The sequence below is a fragment of the Apodemus sylvaticus genome, chromosome 12 (genome assembly GCF_947179515.1).
Source record: "Apodemus sylvaticus chromosome 12, mApoSyl1.1, whole genome shotgun sequence".
Taxonomy (NCBI): Eukaryota; Metazoa; Chordata; class Mammalia; order Rodentia; family Muridae; genus Apodemus; species Apodemus sylvaticus.
The window spans coordinates 55,888,223-55,913,021 of NC_067483.1; positions in this window are offsets into that span (position 1 = coordinate 55,888,223).

Genomic DNA, 24,799 nt, shown 5'->3' on the forward strand with positions numbered 1-24,799 from the left:
AAGAAACATGTGCAGTTGAGAAAAATGTCTTTAAGTTGGACTCTTGTTTTTTTATACTAAGTTTCATTGTACACAGTAAATATGAGAATTATTATAACCAAATTAATTATAAAAATCTTTTCTATATGGTGATTAAAGATGTGGTTTTAAGGCATTATAGTTTATAAATACAGAATCACACTACACTCTAATCTTTTCATCCACTTTTATATAAAAAATTGAAATCTATATTATAAACAAACATGGTTAAAACAAGTGTGAAATCATATTCACTCCCCCCAGAGTACTGCACACATAATTTAAAATAGAATTGTTGCAGTAACAGGAAATAGCTTGTCAAGCATCATCTGCTGCACTGTGCATTTGTTAAGATTGACTGAAGCTCAAGTGTTCCAAAGAGAGACAAAGGTTTAATCACAGATACAACAGCAGTTTTTATTTTTTTAATTCTATATTTTAGGCACATATTTATGCAGAAATGTAAGTTACAACTATGTCTTCTTGCATTTTTGCATAATAAAATTCCTTTTCCATCCTATTTAGTAAATAACAGTGTTCTCTAATGTATAATAAACAGGTGGGCCAAAATCAGCTATTTTATAGACTCCATGTACCCCTTTTTCTTCTTCCTGATAGGAATTTTCTTGAGTAGATCATAGAGTAGGTGCATCATTTCTAGAAAACAATACATACTTGTTGAAATAAATATAATAGTACATATTTTCACTTTTCATATTAATGTAATATTTCTTTGTTAGCTATCATCTTTTATTGCTGTGATAAAATACCATGACCAAAGCCAGCTTGGGTAGGAAAGGGTTTATTTCAGGTTACAAATCCGCATTAGAGTCTATGACTGAGAGATGTTAGGGCAGAAATTCAAATAGAGCATTGTCCTGGGGCTGATGCAGATGTCAGGTAGAAGGACTGCTTAAGAGATTTTTCACCAATGTCTTGCTCAGCCTCCTTTCTTATAGTACCCAGGACAAAAGCAGTAGTATTCCTCACAGTGAGTTGGACCCTCTCACATTCATCATCTGTGAAGAAAATGTGCTACAGACATGCCTTCAGGCCAATCTGGTGGAGACATTTTTATAATTGAGCTCTCCTTTTTTTTAAAAAAATGATTCATGTTTGTATAAGATGATAAAAAAGAGACAAGTCAACTGTCATATAATTTGGTTTTTGTTTAAATTTTGTTAGTCTGGAAACTTAAGAATATTTCCCATCACATTATTGGAAATATATGATAGTTTCTACCTTTACTAATTATCTTTTCTTCATGTCAATGCTCCATCTGGAAAGGATACATGAACATACCTGTATGAACACATTGTTTCAGATACTGGAATAGTCTTAGGCTTGTGACTCCAGATCCTTGAGTATCTTAATGATTAATCCTGATATATACTAGTGACAAATGAAAAAATTTAAACTCATGAATACTTTCAAGACATATTATTTAAAATATTAGTGAAAAAGCATTTAGTGAATAAATGGATAATTATCATTTGGTGGTTTGAATAGGTTTGGTCCCCATAGAGTCATGTGTTTGAATGCTTAGCCCACAGTGAAGGACACAATTAGGAGAGATGTCCTTGTTGGAATAGGTGGGACATTTTGGATGAAGTATGTCACTGCGAGCTTTGTAGTCCTACACTCAATCTCTACCCAGTGCATAAGAAAGACTCCTTCCTACTGTCTGTGAAAGAAAATCTTTCCTGGTTGCCTTTGGATAAAGATGCAGAACTCTTGGCTCCATCAGCACCTTGTCTGCCTGCATGCTGCCATAATAATATCATGATAATACCATGATAGTAATGGACTGAACCTTTAAAATTGTAAGGCAGCCCCAATTAAGTGTGTTCCTCTATTAAGAGCTGCCTTGGACATGGTGTCTCTTCATTTGAAGATTTAGAAGAAACTCTACCTAAGACATTGATTGCACTTACTAAATAATATTTACATAATATTTTTATATTTTAAGATTAATTAATTTTTTGTTTGGGTGTTTTGCCTGTACCTGTGTACTATACACAATTTATGTTCATACATGTCATAGAGGACAGAAGGGAGCCTTGGATTCTATGGAATTATAGATACAGTGTTTATACACTTTGATGTGGGTAGGCTGGGAGCAAACCTGGGTCCTTTGCAAATTACAACAGGTACTCTAACCTGTTCAGATATGTCTCTATCCTTCATACTTTTTTGAATGTAAATTATTCTACATTATAATCATTTTCATATTACTATTTTAACTATCACCTTCAAATAGCTTGCTAATTTAAAATATAATTTTATCTGAGTAAACTTTTGTTTCAAGAAAATTTGATGAGATAATTTTTTTCTAAAATTTGTTGATTTTGAATTAGCTTTAAGTACAATTCAATCTATCTCAAATATATCTAACAGTTTGTGGTTAGAGAAATAAAACTTGTTAATAAATGTAGGTTTGGGCTATGATTAAATCAAGAAATAATAACATGGCACATTATATTTCTTTGCATTAAAATGTGTATAAAATCAAGTTTCCATATGACTTGCATCATTGGGTATTTGTATAGACATTGATAGCCACTGTCATTGTGAGCAAGGCACAGAATTCAAATAAAGATGTATAGTGACAAACAATGGCTCTGTTGCTTTACGTAGCAACTATTGATTTCCTTAAACTGAAAGGAAATTAGCATTAACACCAACAGTGTTATCTATATGTAGCTTTTATAGCTGTCACTGCTAAATCACTTGATTAGAGAAATTTGATGTCAGATTAAAATATGTGGCAGGAAAATTATCCACAAAAATATCATAGGTATTTCAAAATGATATAAATATAAAAAACTTAGTTTTATTCCACTTGAAATTAATAAATAACATTTTTCTGGTGACTAAAATAGCCATTAATACTTTTAACTTGAAAGTCTTTAATAAAATACTAGAGTTTAACATTGGAAACCCATTCTGACACAGTCTCTATTAAATCAGTTTGGAGCTGCCACAAGAAGCAAAAAAATAGTTCTATCATAAGACCTGTTATACTAATTTTGGCCATATAACCAAAAGACTACATCTTTTTTCTTTCTTTCTTTTTTTGCTTCTTTTTAAATTATGTATATTCTTTATTTACATTTCAAATGCTGTCTCCTTTTCTGGTTCCCCCCTCCCAAAATACCCATAAGCCATCTCCCCTTCCCCAATCAACCCTACCCTGCTTCCCTGTCCTGGCATTCCTCTACACTACAGTATCAAGTCTTTCCAGGACCAAGGGTTTCTTCTCCCTTTGGTGTCTAAAAAGACCATCCTCTGCTGCCTATGTGTCTGGAGCCATGGGTAACTCCATGTGAACTCTTAGGTTGATGGGTTTTTTTTTCCCTGGGAGCTTTGGGAGGACTGGGTTCCTCCTGTGGCACTGCAAACCCCTTCAGTTCCTTGGGTTCTTTCTCTAGCTCCCCCATTGGAGACACTGCTCAGTTCATTGGCTGGCTGAAAGTGTCCCTCTCTGTATTTGTCATACACTAGGAGAGCCTCCCAGGAGATAGCTATATCCAGCTCCAGTCAGTCAGCACTTGTGGGCATACATAATAGTGTCTGGGTTTTGTAACTGTATATAGGATGGATTCCTGGGTGGGGTACTCTGTGGATGGTCTTTCCCTCAGACTCTGCTCCACCTTTTGTCTCCTTATCTCCTTCTGTAGGTATTTTTCCCCTTTCTTCAAAGGATCAAGGATCCATATTTTGTTCTTCCTCTTTCTTGGGCATCATTTGATATATGAAATGTGTCTTGGGTATTCCAAGCTTCTGGGCTAATATACACTTATCAGTGAGTGCATACCATGAGTATTCTTTTATGATTGGGTTACCTCACCTAGAATGATATTCTCCATTTCCATCCATTTGTCATTGTGTATATATACCACATTTTCTTTATCCATTCCTCTCTTGAGGGACATTTGTGTTCTTTCCAGCTTCTGGCTATTATAAATAGGGCTGCTATGAACATAATAGAGCATGTGTCTTTGTTACATGCTGGAGAATCCTCTGGGCCAAGAGGGGTATAGCAGAGTCCTCTGGTAGTATTATGCCCAATATTCTGAGGAACCACCAAACTGATTTCCAGAGTGGTTGTAGCAGCTTGCAATCCCACCAACAGTGGAGAACTGTTCCTTTTTCTCCATAACCTTTCCAGTACCTGCTGTCTCCTGATTTTTTGATCTTAGCCATTCTGACTGACATGAGGTTAAATCTCAGGGTTGTTTTGATTTGCATTTCCCTGATGACTAAGGATGTTGAACATTTCTTTAGGTGCTTCTCAGCCATTAGATATTCCTCATGTGAAAATTCTTTGTTTAGCTCTATACCCCACTTTTTAAATGGGGTTATTTGTTTCTCTGGTGTCTATCTTCTTGAGTTCTTTGTATATATTGGATATTAGCCCTCTGCCTGATCTAAGGTTGGTAAAGATCTTTACCCAATTTGTTGGTTGTCACATTCCAGGGATGCAGGGATGGTTCAATATATTAAAATCCATCAATGTAATCCATTACATAAACAAACTCAAATTGGACCTCAGAACAAAGGATTGAGTTTTGTAGTTTATATATCAAAGTATATACTTCCTACAGGTGCTCCCAGAATCCCTCAGTCCATTCTACTCTCAACCCTGAGATTTCTAGCCCAGGGGCTAGGCTGTTCTTCCCCCCAAAGGCTCTTCCCTCTGTAATCCAAACATTTTGGTCTCCTTTCTCACTCCCCTCTCTCTTCTTCTCTTCATAGTGCCTGTGTGTTCCCTTTCTCTGTTTCTCTTCCCTCTTCCCTCCTCTCTTCCCATTTTGACTTCCCTGGCCTAGAGTTCCTTGGAGCCAGTGAACTCTCTAGAGAGCAATTTCTTAATAAACCTATATTTAATATAATTAAATCTGGCTTGAATAAGCTCCTTTTACCAGTAGAGAAATAACCTATCACTTCATAGAAAAATACATTTTTATCCATGTCCATTACTACTCTCCTCATAATATCCAGGGAATGGATACAGTCTAAATGCATATCAACAGAAGAACTGTTAGTGAAATTGGGATACTTTTCCATAATCGAGCATTACTGAGCTGTTAAGAAAAGTAAAATTATTAAACTTTTAGCGAGATGAACGGAGCTAAAGACAGTCACCGTGACTGAGGTAAACCAGACCTAGAAATGCAAACAGGGCACATTTTTCTTATGTGAGGATGGTAGCTTTTATGCTTTAAATATATGTCTTTCATTTCTCATTCTCACAGAAGTTAGGTGGGTAATAACACACCAATAGAGAAGTGCTTTACTGGAGCCTCCATTTGCTAACCCTCACCACCACCCCTGCCAACCACTCCCTCCCCCCACTGCATGGTGCTGTAAAATCCACCTTTCTTCTCTCTCTCTCTCTCTCTCTCTCTCTCTCTCTCTCTCTCTCTCTCTCTCTCTCTCTCCAACTCCACCCGTTCATAAAGCCTCTGAATATAAAAACAGGTACCATAAACCCATTCCTTATTCCAGACATTCATGAAGGTTGTTCCAACCCCCTCTTACCTGGAGTCACCAGTCACCCAAGCCCTACCCTAACTGACCATACTTGGGAAGAAAACTAGCATTTGGTAGACACATCATTTTCTTTCAACTAGTATCCATGAATAAAGAAAAACAATATCCTTGCCATAGTATGATTGTGATTTTTTCAGGTCAGTCTTATCCCCTGAGGCTGATCAACTTTCCCAGGAGACTGTTGCCAAATAAACTGCATTTATTACTTTTTTTTATTAAGAAATTTGATGCCTTTATTTCTTTACATGCTCTGGAGTTACATTAAGTGATAAACAAGATGGAATGAAATTCTTATCCAAAACATCACAATTTTTTTTATTTTCTATATTCTTTGTTTATATTCCAAATGCTTTGCCCTTTCCTGGTTTCCCCCTCCCCATCTGTCTCATAAGCCCTCTTCCTTCTGCTCATTTCCCAATCACCGCCTCCCTGTCCTGGTACTCCCCTATAATGCTGGATCAACTCTTTTTCGAACCAGGGCCCTCTCTTTCCCTCTTCTTGGGTATCATTTGATATGCTATTTGTGTCTTGAGAATTCAGAACTTCTGAGCTAATTAATATCCACTTACCAGTAATTGCATTCCATGTGTATTCTTTTGTGATTGGGTTATCTCACTTAGAATGATATTTTCCAGTTCCAAGCATTTGCCTAAGAATTTCATGAATTAATTGTTTTTAATTGCTGAGTAGTATTCCGTTGTGTAAATATAGCACATTTTCTGTATCCATTCCTCCACTGAGGGACATCTACATTCTTTCCAGATTCTGGCTATTATAAATAAGGCTGCTATGAACATAGTGGAGCATGTGTCCTTATTGCATGCTGGGGAATCCTCTGGGTATATGCCCAGGAGATGTATAATATGACATTTATTACACTTTTAATTTGCCTTCAACTGTCTTGTTTTGTCAGCACAGAAAACCTATTAAGGAGATCTTCCAAGGTAGTGAAAAAGAAAGAAGAGTAGTATTACAAATGGATAAAGGAGAAATTATAACATGGATTAAATGGAGTGGGGGCAGAAGAAGCAGAGTAGAGGAGAGAATATGGAAACAGATAAATAGAACTAAACATCATTTGCAGAAGAAGGAGGAGGAGGAGGAAGAGGAGGAGGGGGAGTAGGGGGAGAAGGAAAAGGAGAATGAGGAGGAGGAGAATGAGGAGGAGGAAATATTGAGTACCATCATTCTAGAAGCTCCCTAAAACCTAAAATATGAACATATATAAAAGAAATTTAAATTTTAATACAATATAATGGGTGAGTCATAACCCCAACCAGATATTAAATGCTACCAGATAAATCCCAAAGTACTAGGGATCGGTTATATGTTTTTGATTCATTGGTCAAAGATTTTCCGCAGATAGCCAGAAACAATAGTTTTGATTGCCAATCATCATGCACCTACTGCAACCTGATGATAGAATCTTGTTGCTAAAGACACCACATCTTTACATCATAGAACATGGAGAAATATGATTGGCACTTAACTGGAATCATCACTCCTATTTGTTAGCATTCATCACATTCCAAGGCAAAATAATAACATGTTCTTGCAAGAGAAAAGTAATGACCAAACTATGATGCCTATAATCTATGAAAGAGACCTACCTATAAGATCTGTGCACAAGGCAGTAATGACATGAGTATAATAGTAGTTACCAACTATTTTTATTTTGATTTGATTTTAGGCAGGCTGTATATGATGAAACCAACATGACATTGTTTAGACCAAAAATCTTGATAGGAAATGGCTCTTAGGTACAAGGGTATTACAGCTGTACAGTTAAAATAACAGAAATAAAAGGAATCATAATGATATATTCCTATATCTGAAGATAAATAACTCACATGATATTCAACAGAAAAGGATATGTTTGCAATAAACAATAATTACCAACAAAATTCACAGCTACAGAGGTGAAAGATTTTGGAGTGCTTGGCCATAAATCTTATGCTTATATCATGCCCCACATATTGACACTGTGAGATCTATGTGAAAGGGGAAGGTTATTGTAAAAGTCAATTCTAATGTATGATTTTAAGGAAATGGCTATTTCAAGACCTAATAGGGAGTTTCACAGATTAATTCACTTTCACAAGGACTGAAGCAGTATGCACAAGCAGAAGCTGAAACTAGAAATCCCAGGAAGGAGATTTGATTCATCCCTAGCTAGGAAGCTATTCACAATTGATAACTTTCTGAGAGAGGACAAACATCTGTCTTCTTCTGTATGACACCAAGTATGTCAACCCCATTCCAGGGTAGACTCCACGCACAGATTATGGTATGCACAAGTCAAAACTACATACTTGGAAGAAGCAGCATGCTCTGGTGATTCCGGTCCTGCAGAGCTGAGGATCCAGTCCTTAGGCCTCTGGCAGGAGCCTTCCAGTCTCTGCTTTGGGATCTGGAACAGGCTGGGCCACAGCACCCTGTCTCCAGGCTGTGCAATAGGCCAGTTGTGCACCTGGAGGCCGGCTGGGAAGAAGCAGCTTGCTCTGGTGAGTCCAGCCCTGCAGAGCTGAGGATCCAGTCCTGAGGCCTCTGGTAGGAGACTTTCGGTCTCTGCTTCTGGATCAGGAACAGCCTGGGCCACAGCACCCCGTATCCAGGCCATGCAAGAGGCCAGCTAGGCACCCGGCTGGGAAGAGGCAGTTTGCACTGGTGAGTCCAGCACTGACAACAAGACCAACAAACACCAGTGATAACTAGATGGCAAAAGGCAAATGTAGGAACATTACTAACAGAAATCAAGGCAATATGGCAGCATCTGAACCCAATTCTCCATTAACAGCATGTCCTGGATACCCCAACACAACAGAAAAGCAAGATTTGGATTTAAATCACTGGTCATGATACTGTTACAAGATCACATGAAGGACATAAATAAATCTCTTAAAGAAATTCAGGAGAAAATGGATCAAAAGTTAGAAGCCCTTACAAGGGAAACATAAAAATCATTGAAAGAAATTCAGGAGAATGCAGAAGCCAATAAGGAGGAAATGCAAAAATCACTTAAAGAAATACAGGAGAACTTTGGTCAACAGGCTGAGTTCATGAAAGAGGAAACACAAAAATCTCTTAAAGAATTACAGGAAAACATAAACAAGCAAGTGAAGGAGCTAAACAAAACCATCCAGGATCTAAAATCAGAAGTAGAAACAACTAAGAAATCTCAAAGGGAGATAACTTTGGAGATAGAAAACCTTGGGAAGAAATCAGGGGCCATAGATGCAAATATCAAGACAGAATACAAGAGATAGAAGAAAGAATCTCAGATGCTGAAGATACCATAGAAACGATGGATTCAACAGTTAAAGAAAATACAAAATGTAAAAATCTTGTAACCCAAAACATCCAAGAAATCCAGGACACAGTGAGAAGACCAAATCTAAGGATTATAGGCATAGATGAGAGTGAAGATTTACAACTTAAAGGGAATATCTTCAATATCTTCAACCACCAATATCTTTAATATAACAGCAAATATCTTCAATAAAATTATGGAAGAAAACTTCCCTAAGCTAAAGAGAAAGAGATGCCCATGAATATACAAGGAGCCTACAGAACTCCAAACAGACTAGACCAGAACAGAAATACCTCCTGTCACATCATAATCAAAACCCCAAATGTACTAAACAAAGAAAATTAAAGGCAGTAAGAGAAAAAGGCCTAGTAACATATAAAGTAAGACCTATCAGAGTCACACCAGACTTCTCAACAGAGACTATGAAAGCTAGAAGATCCTGGGCAGATCTCATGCAGACTCTAAGAGAACACAAATGCCAGCCAAACTACTATACCCAGCAAAACTCTCAATCACAATAGATGGAGAAACTAAGATATTCCATGACAAAAACAGTTTACCCAATAACTTCCACAAACCCAGTCCTACAAAGGATAATAGGAGGAAAACACCAATACAAGGAGGGAAACCTCACACTGGAAAAAGCAAGATAGTAACCTTCTTTCATCAAACTCAAAAGAAGATAACCAATCAAATTTAAACAATAACATCAAAAATGACAGGAAGTAATAATCACTATTCCTTAATATCTCTTAACATCAATGGACTCAATTCCCCAATAAAAAGACATAGGCTAACAGACTGGATACGTAAACAGGACCCTACATTTTGCTGCATACAGGAAACACACCTCAGTGTGAAAGACAAACACTACCTTAGAGTAAAAGGCTGGAAGACACTTTTACAAGCAAATGGTCTCAGGAAACAAGCCGGAGTAGCCATTCTAATATCAGATAAAATTGAATTTCAAGCCAAAGTCATCAAAAGAGACTCTGAGGGACACTTCTTGCTGGTTAAAGGAAAAATACACCATAAAAAACTCTCAATCCTGAACATCTATGCTCCAAATGCAAGGGCACCCTCATTCATAAAAGAAACTTTATTAAAGCTCAAAGCACACATTCCACCTAACAAAATAATTGTGGGTGACTTCAAAACTGTACTTTCCTCAATGGACCAAATAGGAAAACAGAAACTAAACAAGAAAACAGTGAAACTAATTGAAGCTTTGGACCAATTAGACTTAACAGATATATATAGAACTCTTCATCCCAAAGCAAAAGAATATACCTTTTTCTCAGCACCTCATGGTACCTTCTCCAAAATCGATCATATAACTGGTCACAAGACAGACTTCAACAAATATAAAAAGATCAAATAATCCCATGCCCCCTATCAGATCACTGTGGAGTAAAACTGGTCTTCAATAGCAACAAAAACAACAGAAAGTCCACATACCCGTGGAAACTGAACAATATTCTACTCAATGATGCCTTTGTCAAGGAAGAAATAAAGAAATCAAAGCCTTTTTAGAATTTAAAGAAAATGAAGATACAACATACCCAAATCTATGGAACACAATGAAAGCAGTGCTAAGAGGAAAACTCATAGCCCTGAGTGTCTCAAAAAAAAAAAAAAAAAAAAAAAGAAAGAAAAAATGGAGAGAGAATACCCTAGCAGCTTAACAACACACCTGAAAACCCTAGAACAAAAAGAAGCTATTTCACCCAGGAGGAGTAGAAGGCAGGAAATCATCAAATTCAGGGCTGAAATCAATCAAGCAGAAATAAAGAGAACCATACAAAGAATCAACAAAACCAGGAGCTGGTTCTTTGAGAAAATCAACAAGATAGATAAACCCTTAGCCAGACTAACCAAAGGGCACAGAGACAGTACCCAGATTAACGAAATTAGAAATGAAAAAGGAGATATAACAACAGAAACTGAGGAAACTCAAAATATCATCAGATCCCAGTACAAAGCCTATACTCAACACAACTGGAGAATCTGGAGGAAATGGACAGTTTTCTAGATAGATATCAAACACCAAAATTAAATCAGGATCAAATAGATCATCTAAACAGTCCCATAACCCTTAAAGGAATAAAAGGGGTCATAGAAAGTCTCCCAACCAAAAAAAACACGGTACCAGATGGTTTCAGTGCAGAATTCTATCAGATCTTCAAAGAAGACCTAACACCAATACTCTTCAAACTATTCCACAAAATAGAAACAGAAGGAACACTATGCAACTCCTTCTATGAAGTCACAATTATGCTGATACCAAAACCACACAAAGATCCAACAAAGAAAGAGAACTTCAGGTCAATATCCCCTAGGAATATTGATGTAAAAATACTTAATAAAATTTTTGCCAACTGAATCCAAGAGCACATCAAAACAATCATCCACCATGATCAAGTAGGCTTCATCCCAGAGATGCAGGGATGGTTCAATATAAAGAAATACATCAATGCAATCCACTACATAAACAAACTCAAAGAAAAAAAACATATGAACATTTCATTAGATGCTGAAAAAGCATTTGACAAAATTCAGCATCCTTTCATGCTAAAAGTCTTGGAAAGAACAGGAATTCAAGGTCCATACCTTAGCATAGTTAAAGCAATATACAGCAAACTGGTAGCCAACATCAAACTAAACAGAGAGAAACTTGAAGCAATCCCATTAAAATCAGGGACTAGACAAGGCTGTCCTCTCTCTCCATACCTTTTCAATATAGTACTTGAAGTTCTAGCTAGAGGAATTAGACAACATAAGGAAGTCAAAGGGATACAAATTGGAAAGGAGGAAGTCAAATTATCACTATTTGCAGATGACATGATAGTCCACTTAAGTGACCTGAAAACCTCCACCAGAGAACTCTTACAGCTGATAAACAACTTCAGCAAAGTGGCTGGGTATAAAGTCAACTCAAGCAAATCAGTTGCCTTCCTATACTCAAAGGATAAGCAGGCTGAGAAAGAAGTTAGGGAAATGACAACCTTCACAATAGCCACAAACAGCATAAAGTATTTTGGTGTGACTCTAACCAAACAAGGGAAAGATCTATATGCAAGAACTTCAGGTCTCTGAAGAAGGAAATCGAAGAAGACCTCAGAAAATGGAAAAATCTTCCATGCTCGTGGATGGGCAGGATTAATATAGTTAAAATGGCCATCTTGCCAAAAGCAATCTACAGATTCAATGCAATACCCATCAAAATCCCAACTCAGTTCTTCACAGAGTTAGAAAAAGCAATTCTCAAATTCATCTGGGATAACAAAAAACCCAGGATAGCTAAAACTATTCTCAACTGTAAAAGAACTTCAGGGGGATTCAGTATCTCAGACCTCAAGCAATACTCCAAAGCAATAGTGTTAAAAACTGCATGGTATTGGTACAGTGACAGACCAGTTGACCAATGGAATAGAACTAAAAACCCAGAAATGAATCCACACACCTATGGCCACTTGATCTTCGACAAAGGAGCAGAAAACATCCAGCGGAAAAAGCCTTTTCAACAAATGGTGCTGGTTCAACTGGAGGTCAGCATGCAGAAGAATGTGAATTGATCCATTCTTATCTCCTTGTACTAAACTCAACTCCAAGTGGATCAAGGACCTCCACGTAAAACCAGACACACTGAAACTAATAGAAAAGAAACTGGGGAAAACCCTTGAGGATATGGGCGCAGGGGGAAAGTTCCTGAACAGAACACCAATAGCTTACGCTCTAAGATCAAGAATTGACAAATGGGACCCCATAAAATTACAAAGTTTCTGTAAGGCAAAGGACACTGTCAAGAGGACAAAATGGCAACCAACAAATTGGGAAAAAATCTTCACCAACCCTACATCTAATAGAGGGCTAATATCCAATATATACAAATAACTCAAGAAGTTAGACTGCAGGGAACCAAATAACCCTATTAAAAAATGGGGTACGGAGCTAAACAAAGAATTTTCACATGAAGAACTTCGGAGAGCTGAGAAACACCTTAAGAAATGTTCAACATCATTAATCATTAGGGAAATGCAAATCAAAACAACCCTGAAATTTCACCTCACACCAGTCAGAATGGCTAAGGTCAAAAACTCAGGAGACAGCAGGTGTTGGCGAGGATGTGGAGAAAGAGGAACACTCTCCACTTCTGGTGGGATTGCAAGATGGTACAACCACTTTGGAAATAAGTCTGGCGGTTCCTCAGAAACCTAGGCATGACACTTCCTGAGGACTCTGTTATACCACTCCTGGGCATATATCCAGAGGATTCTTCAGCATGCAATAAGGACACATGCTCCACTATGTACATAGCAACCCTATTTGTAGTAGCCAGAACCTGGAAAGAACCTAAGTGCCCTTCAACGGAGGAATGGATACAAAAAATGTGGTATATTTACACAATGGAGTACTATTCAGCCATTAGAAACAATGAATTCATGAAATTCTTAGACAAATGGATGGAGCTGGAGAACATCACACTAACTGAGGCAACCCAGTCTCAAAAGATCAATCATGGTATGCACTCACTGATAAGTGGATATTAGCCTAGAAACTTTGAATACCCAAGACATAATCCACAAATTAAATGATGTCCAAAAAGAATGGAGGAGTGGCCCCTGGTTATGGAAATACTCAGTGCAAGAGTATAGGGGAATTCCAGAACAGGGAAATGGGAAGGGGTAGATGGAGGAACAGAGGGAAGGAAGAGGGCTTATGGGACTTGCAGAGAGTGGGGACCCAGAAAAGGGCAAATCATTTGAAATGTAAATAAAAATATAGCAATAAAAAAAAGATAAAAATGGGGAACAGATCTAAACAAAGAATTTTCACCTGAAGAACTTCGGATGGCTGAGAAGCACCTTAAGAAATGCTCAACATCATTAGTCATTAGGGAAATGCAAATCAAAACAACTCTTAGATTTCACCTTACACCAGTCAGAATGGCTAAGGTTAAAAATTCAGGAGACAGCAGGTGTTGGTGAGGATGTGGAGAAAGAGGAACACTCCTCCACTGCTGGTGGGGTTGTAAGATGGTACAACCAGTTTTGAAATCAGTCTGGTGGTTCCTCAGAAAACTTGACATGACACTTCTGGAGGACCCTGCTATACCTCTACTGGGCATATATCCAAAGTATTCCCCAGCATGCAATAAAGACATGTACTCCATTTTGTTCATAGCAGCCTTATTTATAATAGCCAGAAGCTGGAAAGAACCCAGATATCCCCCAATGGAGGAATGGATACAGAAAATGTGGTATATTTACGCAATGGGATACTACTCAGCAATTAAAAACAATGAATTCATGAAATTTTTAGGCAAATGGTTGGATCTGGAAAATATCATCCTAAGTGAGGTAACCCAATCACAAAAGATTCCATTTACATGGAATGCAATCTCTGATAAATGGATATTAATTTGTCCAGAAGCTCTGAATACCCAAGGCACAATTAGCATAAGAAATGACTTCCATGAAGAAGTAAGGAGAGGATCCTGATCCTAGAAAGACTTGATCTAATATTAGAGGGGAGTACTAAGACAGAGAAAAAGGAGAGAGGTGATTGGAGAATGGGTGGAGAGAAGAAGGTTTATGGGACATATGGGGAGGGGCAACTTGGAAAGCGGAAATCATTTGGAATGTAAACAATGAATATAGAAAATAAAAATATATAATAAAAAATGAAAAAACTACATACTTTATTATGGATTTGGTTATAAAACAAATAATGGATGCAAAATTTGTTTGGGAAAAGTTGATTTGTACAGAGGAGTAAGAATGTTATAAAATTTATATTAAAATTAATGTACATAAATTTATTTGAAGTAAATATGGTTTCTTGAAAACTAAAGGAACATACAACTAGTTAACAATATTTTGTAATGACATCTAGGGGGTGAAAAAATTATATTTGTTACTTTGTAAATACAAGAATAAGTTGTAATCAATAGAAACAGGAACGTCTGCAGTCCAGTGTGGGACAGATGTGTGTAAGTGTAGAGTAGAGTATGGGAACAATCTTTATACATTTCAGTTCCCTTAGAGAAGTTCATTTTCAGCTCTAGCTGATTTATCCCTCTTGCAACAGATTTTAGGGTACAAATATTATTATTTTAAAGTACAAATCAGGAATTTATACAACCCATATAATGACTGTACTATTTGGGGATTTAAATTACTCCAGAGAGCAGCAATATATATGAAAATAAAGTAATAAGAACACATTTTTATATAATCTAATTAAGTAAAATGAAAATGAAATTTAAAAATGTATTTTTAAATTCTAACATCTTAATACCATGTAAAAAGGTTTTCTTTGAAACACATTTTTGTCTAAAAGTCTAAAACACTCTGTCTTAACTATGTATCTCATTTTATTTCTCATTGAAACTTCCATATAATTGCAGTCTTTATTTTAATTTTTACATAATTCTATATATTGTCATTTTAGATAACTTCTGTTTTTCTATTCAATGAAAAAACGATAACTTTATTATTTTTGAAATGTAGTAAAAATATTCCTAGGTACTATGTGTATGGTCATCTAATTAATGTTGACATATACTAAGGACCATGTAGCAATCAAGAAATACAAAAGTATTTAATCGTGATTCTAATTTAGACTAGTTTTAACTTCACATGTCTAGGATCTGTTTTTATTTCCTTGTTCAGAGTTCTAGTAAGCACACTAACTGATGCAGCAACCAGTTTGAAAGTTAAATGGATTTGTAGCAGTATTAAGTTATAATAAGCATTTTCAGTTTGATTTCTCATAGATTTATTCAATTGTAACAACTTTAAAATAAAATCCAAATATATGTGGTACAAAGCTTTGCATTTGAGGTTAAAATCCCTGGTGTTCTACTTAGTTACAAGTATATTATAAAGCATAACAGGGTTAGCTGAGCGTTTTATAGCCTTTCACATCTTGGCTTAAGATCAAATATTCCATTGAAGAGCAAGTAAATTTAGCTTATTTTCAAAACATAACTAAGTGGACAAAATTTTAAGCTAAGTATAAGTTGATTATATATAACTAACTATTCATAAATAAAATTTCCTCTAATTACTTTTTGAAATATAAGGAACTGATGTAGCTAACATAATTAAGACTATATAGCTTGAATATAAATATAATTTTCTACTTAGCATTTGGTTATAATGTTAATTGCTTTTACAATTTGGAATTAGTTTCCCCAGCATTATTAATAAAATAAAATAATTATCAAATTTAGTTTTATCTTTTTATTAAGTATGCATAAATGAAATATTTGAATATGAATATAAGAAAAAGTTTTTAGTTTTATATATGTGTGTGTGTGTGTGTTTGTGTGTTAAGAAGTTATTTTAAAAAGTAAAACTAATTGATGACTTTGCAAATAACTGCCCAAAATAATAAAACTTTTATAATACTTACTAGAATCTTTCAAATATTGGTGGCCAAACAACACAGTAGACTCAAGTTTGATTCTGCATAATAAACAGAATTGTGAACAAGAATTAAATTATCTACTTGATATCTTAGTTCTTTCTCTTTTTGTAGGTATTTCAGGCTATAAACTTTCCTCTTAGGGCTGCTTCAATGTATCCTAAATATATATTTTTTTGTATTATGTTTATATTTCATTTTACTTTGAGGAATTTTTTACCAATATCCCCATCCAGTTACTCCCTGAGATGCCCTCCATTGTTTGCCATTCTCTCTCTCATCCCTCTCCCCACACCTGATCCACATCTCATTCCCCTCCTCACTCCCTCTTGCATCCAATTCTCTCCCTCCCTCAATCCACCCCTGATGAATAATTTGTTTCCCCTTCTGATTGAGATTCAAGCATCCTTGCTTGGGTCCTCCTTATTTCTTAGGCTCTTTGGGTCAGTGGATAGTATCATGGCTATCCTGTACTTATATGGCTAATGTCCAATTATGAGTACATAACCTGTTTGTCTTTCTGAGTCTGAGTGGTTACCTCACTCAGGATGATCTTTGCTAGTTCCATTCATTTGCTTGCAAATTTCATGATGTCATTGTTTTTAATAGCTGAGTAATTTCCATTTCATAAACGTACCATTTTTTTAAATTAATTATTCAGTTGAGGGACATTTAGGCTATTTCCATTTTCTGGCTTTTATGAATATAGCTGTTGTGAACATAGTTGAGCAAGTATTCTTGTGTCATTGTGCAGCTTCTTTGATGTGTGCCCAAGAGTGATATAGCTAGGTCTTGAAGAAGAAATATGTCAAACTTTCAAATAAACCTCCAAATTAACTTACGAAGTATAAATTTTCATTCCCACCAGCAATGGAGTATTCCCCTTACTTCACATCCTTGCCAGCATGAGCTTTTTTTGTTTTTGTTTTTTAGACGTTATTTTATTTATTTACATTTCAAATGTGGTCCCCCTTCCCAGTTTCCCCTCTGCAAACTATCATATTCCCCTTTCCCTGCTTCTATGAGGGTGCTCTCTCACCCACCCATCCACTCCTGTATCACTGCCCTAGCATCTCCCTACACTAGGGCATAGAGCCTTCACAGGACCAAGAACTTCCCCTCCTCCATGTGTAATCTCTGGTTGATGGTTTAGTCCTGGAAACTCTGTGGGGAGTCTGGATGGTTGATACTGTTGTTCTTCCTGTGGGGTTGCAAACACCTTTAGTTCTTTCAGTCCTTCCCCTAACTCTTCCATTGGGGTCCAGGTACTCAGTCTGATGTTTGAACATCTGCATCTGTATTGGCCATGTTCTGGCAGAGCCTCTCAGGTTTTATCCATTCTGATGAGTTTAAGATGAAGTCTCAGAGTTGATTTGATTAGTATTTCCCTGATGACTAAAGATCTTGAACATTTCTTGACGTGCTTCCCAGCCATTAGAGATCTATCAGTCAAGATTTTTCTTTTTATATCTGTACCCCATTTTTGAATTGTGTTATTTGGTTTGTTGATGACTAATTTCCTGAGTTCTTTAATTTATGGATATCAGCCCTCTGTAGGATGTAGGGTTGGTGAAGATGTTTTCCCATTCTGTAGGCTACTGTTTTCTTCTGTTAATAAAGTCTTTTGCCGCAGAAGCTTTGCAGATTCATGAGGTTCCAATTATTAATGGTTGACCTTAATGTCAGAGTTTTTTTTTTTTTCTGTTCTGGAAGTTATACCCCTTGCAAATGTGTTCAAGATAGTTTCTCAATTCTTTTCTATAAAATTTAGTGTGTCTGGCTTTATATTGAGATCTTTGATCCACATAGACTATGAGTTTCGTGCAGAGTGATAAATATGGTTCTACTTGCATTCTACATGAAGACATCCAGTTAGACCAACATCAATAGTTGAAGATGCTTTCATGCTTTTGGCTTCTTTTTCAAAAATCCAGTGTCTCTATGTGTATAAATATATTTTAAGGTCTTCAGTTTTATTTTATTGATCACCCTGTCTGTTTTTATGTCAATACCATCTGGGTTTTATATTTTTAAATTTTATTATTATTATTTTTTTAGTAGTAGTAGTAGTAGCAGTATTTAAATTTTTAACAGTCCAGTCGTTATCTCCTTCACTGTACACCCTTCAACAGTTCAGTATCCCATTTCTCCTTCTCTGTCTCCAAGAGGATATAGCTTGAAATCAGGTATGGCAATACCTCCAGAAGGTCTTTTATTATACAAAATTGATTTAACTCTCCTGAGTTTTTTGTTTGTCCATGTGAAGTTGAGAATGGCTCCTTCAAAGTTTGTAAAGAATTTTGTTGGAATTTTATGGAAATTGCATTGAACCTGTAAATTGCTTTTGTTAAGATGTCCATTTTTATATTCTAATCCTACCAACACATGAGTATGGAAGACCTTTCCATATTCTGATATATTCTTCAATTTCTTTCTTCCAAGACTTGGAGTTCTTGTGTTATAGATCTTTCAATTTCTAAGTTCTACATAAAGTCTTCTACAAATGACATTTCTATACTAATAGGTCATGCTTTAAAAGCCAAATAATTCTATTTAAACTATTTATTTATGGAAGAAAAGTATAGGGAATCCTAATTTGAAAGCATATTAGAAAAAGCTCATAGCTTCTGCTGCCATGGGTGCCTTGCTCAGTTGATGGTGCAATGCTGTGTAGCACTTGCCTGTTGACAGAAGTTCACTGTGATCATATTTCTACTCACATACATCATATGTTGATCTTCTCATGTCTTGCGAATGGGCAGGTACCCACTTCTCAAACATTAGATAGAAAATGACAGGAAGTTGGGAATCACCACACCTTTACCATAGTAACCACTGAGTACCCTTAATTGGAAAATGTATATTGGAATACTCTGCTCTGCTAGCAGCAGCAGATGGGTAGTAATAAACAGGAAAATCAATTGTATTTCACTTTCAAGAAGAAAATTATTGAGTAGAGGACATAAATTATAAAATCAGAAAAATGATGTTTCATTTATGATATGCTTGAGAATTTTTATCAAATTAGTTTTCTTAAAAACATAACTGTTTTGCTACATCAAAACTCATTGTTAGAAAAATGTATATTGACTTCAGAACACTGCCTCCCGCCAGTCAGTTACAAGAGACTGGCCTCCTTCTTGGTTCTCGGACCCAGAGAGATCAGAAAGACTGAGGTACGCAAATACAACCCGAGACCAACATCGCAGCCTGCACCCAGGCCCTGGGCTGGTGGGGGGTGTGGGGGGGGCACCGGTGTGCAAACCTGGCCAGGAGGTTGTTTGCCTGGGCCAGTGCACACGCCTGCTGGCGCCTCCGCCATTTTGCCTAAGGAAAGCCAGAGTCTAGCAGGCAAAACCAGCTAACAGGCTAGCCCGATGCTGACATAGCTGGAGTCTAAAATGGTCAGGCCCTGGACTGCCCCCAGTCCCTGGGCTGCTCGGTGGGCCATCTGTGTGCTGACCCGGCCAGGAGGTTGTTAGCCAAGCAGACTCTCCCAGCACTCTCAGGGAGCGAGCGCACACCGCCATCCTGGCCACCTAACAGACCCAATTAACACTCACAGCTGAGGTGAACTTTGCTCAGACTTTGGCCTGCCAGGCTTTTGCCTAGACTCAGGGCCTAAGCAGCGAGGCTAGCCTTGTGTGCACCAACCTGGTTGGGAGTTCCACTGGCCAGCAGAGTGATCAGCACGCAGAAAAGGTCCCTGCAGAATACACCTCAGCACTCCCTGAAGGAGCAAACGGGCACCATCTGGTTCACAGACACAATCTGGGGCAAAACACACTAGGGCTGCAAGGGCACCCAAGAGGAGGACAGCACATCAGCAATCTGCAACAGGGGAAACCCTGCCATCCAGTGTTGCAGAAATAGCCCTAGAGCCTCTCAGGAGGCTGAAACACCAGCCAGAGACAAGACCAACTACCTCCAGAGAACAAGATGGCAAAGGGCAATTGCAGGAACACTACTAGCAGAAATCTAGGCAATATGGCAGCATCTGAACCAAACTCTCCAACATCAGCAACTCCTGGTTATGCCAACACACCAGAGAAACAAGATATGGATTTAAAATCACTGGTCATGATGCTGCTAGAAGAACACAAAAAGGACATAAATGAATCTCTTAAAGAAATACAGGGGTACATGAATAAGCTAGAAACCCGTATAATGGAAACACAAAAATCACTTAAAGAAATGCAGGAGAATAAGGCCCAAGAGATAGAAGCCAATAAAGAAGAAAGGCAAAAAAAAAAAAAAAAAAAAAAAAAAAAAACCCTTAAAGAAATGCAGGAGAACTTGCATCAACAGGCAGAAGTCATGAAAGAGGAAACACAAAAATCTCTTAAAGAATTACAGGAAAACACAAGCAAACAAATGATGGAACCGAGCAAAACCATCCTGGATCTAAAAACAGAAGTAGAAACAACTAAGAAATCACAAAGGAAGACAACTTTGGAGATAGAAAACCTTGAGAAGAAATCAGGGGCCATAGATGCAAATATAAACAACAAAATACAAGAGATGGAAGAAAGAATATCAGATGCTGAAGATACCATAGAAACCATTGACTCAACAGTCAAAGAAAATGCAAAATGCAAAAAGCTTGCATCCCAGAACATCCAGGAAATCCAGGATACAATGAGAAGACCAAACCTAAGGATTATAGGTATAGACGAGAGTGAAGATTTACAACTGAAAGGGCTAGCAAATATCTTCAACAAAATTATGGAAGAAAACTTTCCCAACATAAAGAGAGAGATGCCTATGAATATACTAGAAGCCTATAGAACTCCAAACAGACTGGGTCTGAGCAGAAATACCTTCCGTCACATAATAATCAAAACCCCAAATGCATTAAACAAAGAAAGAATATTAAAGGCAGTAAGAGAAAAAGGCCAAGTAACATATAAAGGAAGACCTATCAGAATCACACCAGACTTCTCACCAGAGACCATGAAAGCTAGAAGATCCTGGGCAGATCTCATGCAGACTCTAAGAGAACACAAATGTCAGCCGAGACTACTATACCCAGCAAAACTCTCATTCACCATAGATGGAGAAACCAAGATATTCCATGACAAAACCAAATTTACACAATATCTTTCCACAATCCCAGCTCTGCAAAGAATAATAGGAGGAAAACTCCAATACAAGGAGGGAAACAACACCCTGGAAAAAACAAGATAGTTACCTTCCTTCATCAAACCCAAAAGAAGATAACTCAAATATAAAAGAACATCAAAAATGACTGGAAGTAATAATCACTATTCCTTAATATCTCTTAACTTCAATGGTCTCAATTCCCCAATAAAAAGACATAGACTAACAGACTGGATAAGGAAACAGGACCCTACAATTTGCAGCATACAAGAGACACACCTCAGTGTCAAAGATAAAAACTACCTTAGAGTAAAAGGCTGGAAGACAATCTTACAAGCCAATGGTAGCAGGAAATGAGCAGGAGTAGCCATTCTAATATCAGATAAAATTGACCCTCAACCTAAAGTCATCAAAAGAGACACAGAAGGACACTTCTTGCTGGTCAAAGGAAAAATCTACCAAGAAGAACTGTCAATTCTGTACATCTATGCGCCAAATGCAAGGGCACCCTCATTCCTAAAAGAAACTTGGCTAAAGGTCAAAGCACATATTGCACCTAACACAATAATTGTGGGGGACTTCAACACTCCACACTCCTCAATGGACCGATCGGGAAAACAGAAACTAAATAGGGACACAGTAAAACTAATTGAAGCTTTGGACCAATTGGATTTGATTGATATTTATAGAACATTTCACCCTAAAGCAAAAGAATATACCTTTTTCTCAGCACCTGATGGTATCTTCTGCAAAATCGACCATATAATTGGACACAAGGCAGACCTCAACAAATATAAGACGATCGAACTAATCCCATGCCTCCTATTAGATCACTATGGTGTAAGAGTGGTTTTCAATAGCAACAAAAACAACAGAAAGCCCACATACACATGGAGGCTGAATACTACTCTACTCACTGACACCTTGGCCAAAGAAGAAATAAAGAAATCAGAGACTTTTTAGAATTTAATGAAAATGAAGGCACAACATACCCAAATCTTTGGGACACGATGAAAGCAGTGCTAAGAGGAAAACTCATAGCCCTGAGTGCCTCCAAAATGAAAATGGAGAGAGCATACACTAGCAGCTTAACGACACACCTGAAAGTCCTGGAACAAAAAGAAGCCAATTTGACTACATCTCCAGGTCCTGCCAGAGGCTAGCTGGGCTTCCGGGCAGCCAGCTGGGAGAAGTCACTGTGCTCCAGTGAATCCAGCGGGCCCCAGCAGGAGCCTTCAGGTGCCTGCTTCAGGATCTGATCAGCCTGGGCAGCAGCACCCTGTCTACAGGCAGGGCAGGGGGTAAGCTGTGCACCAGAGGCCAACGGGGAAGGGGCAGCTTGCACTGGTGAGTCCAGCACTGACAAGACAAACTAACACCAGTGAGAACTAGATGGCAAAAGGCAAAGGCAGGAACGTCACTAACAGAAATCAAGGCAATATGGCAACATCTGAACCCAATTCTCCTCTACCAGCATGTCCTGGATACCCCATCACACCAGTAAAACAAGATTTGGATTTAAAATCACTGGTCATGATGCTGGTACAGGAACACATGAAGGACATACTTAAAGAAATTCAGGAGAAAATGGATCAAAAGTTAGAAGCCCTTGCAAGGGAAACACAAAAATCATTGAAAGAAATCCAGGAGAATACAAAAGCCAACAAAGAGGAAATGCAAAAAACACTTAAAGAAATACAGGAGAACTTTGGTCAACAGGCTGAGGTTATGAAAGAGGAAACACAAAAATCTCTTAAAGAATTACAGGAAAGCACAAACAAGCAAGTGAAGGAGCTAAGCAAAACCATCCAGGATCTAAAATCAGAAGTAGAAACAACTAAGAAAACTCAAAGGGAGACAACTTTGGAGATAGAAAGCCTTGGGAAGAAATCAGGGGACAGAGATGCAAATATCAACAACAGAATACAAGAGATAGAAGGAAGAATCTCAGATGCTGAAGATTCCATAGAAACCATGGACTCAACAGTTAAAGAAAATGCAAAATGCAAAAAGCTTGTAACCCAAAATATCCAGGAAATCCAGGACACAATGAGAAGACCAAACCTAAGGATTATAGGCATAGATGAGAGTGAAGATTTACAACTTAAAGGACCAGCAAATATCTTCAATAAAATTATGGAAGAAAACTTCCCTAACCTAAAGAGAGAGATGCCCATGAATATACAAGAAGCCTACAGAACTCCAAACAGACTGGACCAGAACAGAAATACTTCCCGTCACATAATAATCAAAACACCAAATGTTCTAAACAAAGAAAGAATACTAAAGGCAGTAAGAGAAAAAGGCCAAGTAACATATAAAGGAAGACCTATCAGAATCACAGCAGACTTTTCACCTGAGACTATGAAGGCTAGAAGGTCCTGGGAAGATCTCGTGCAGACTCTAAGAGAACACAAATGCCAACCAAAACTACTATATCCAGCAAAACTCTCAATCACCATAGATGGAGAAACTAAGATATTTCATGACAAAACCAAGTTTACCCAATATCTATCCACAAACCCAGCCCTACAAAGGATAATAGGAGGACAACACCAATACAAGGGGGGAAACTTCACCCTGGAAAAAGCAAGATAGTAACCTTTCATCAAACCCAAAAGAAGTTAAGCAATCAAATTTAAAAAATAACGTCAAAAATGATAGGAAGTAACAATCACTATTCCTTAATATCTCTTAACATCAATGGACTTAATGCCCCAATAAAAAGACACAGACTAACTGACTGGATACATAAACAGGACCCTACATTTTGCTGCTTACAGGAAACACACCTCAGGGTCAAAGACAAACACTACCTTAGAGTAAAAGGCTGGAAGACAACTTTACAAGCAAATGGTCTCAGGAAACAAGCTGGAGTAGCCATTTTAATATCAGATAAAATTGACTTTCACCCCAAAGTCATCAAAAGAGACTCTGAGGGACACTTCTTGCTGGTCAAAGGAAAAATACAAAAAGAAGAACTGTCAATCCTGAACATCTATGCCCCAAATGCAAGGGCACCCTCTTTCATAAAAGAAACTTTATTAAAACTAAAAGCACACATTGCACCTAACACAATAATTGTGGGTGACTTCAACACTGCACTTTCCTCAATGGACCGATCAGGAAAACAGAAACTAAACAGGGACACAATGAAACTAATTGAAGCTTTGGACCAATTAGATTTAAAAGATATATATAGAACATTCTATCCTAAAACAAAAGAATATACCTTTTTCTCAGCACCTCATGGTACCTTCTCCAAAATCGACCATATAATTGGTCACAAGACAGACCTCAACAAAAATAAGAAGATAGAACTAATCCCATGATTCCTATCTGATCACTATGGAGTAAAAGTGGTCTTCAATAGCAACAGAAACA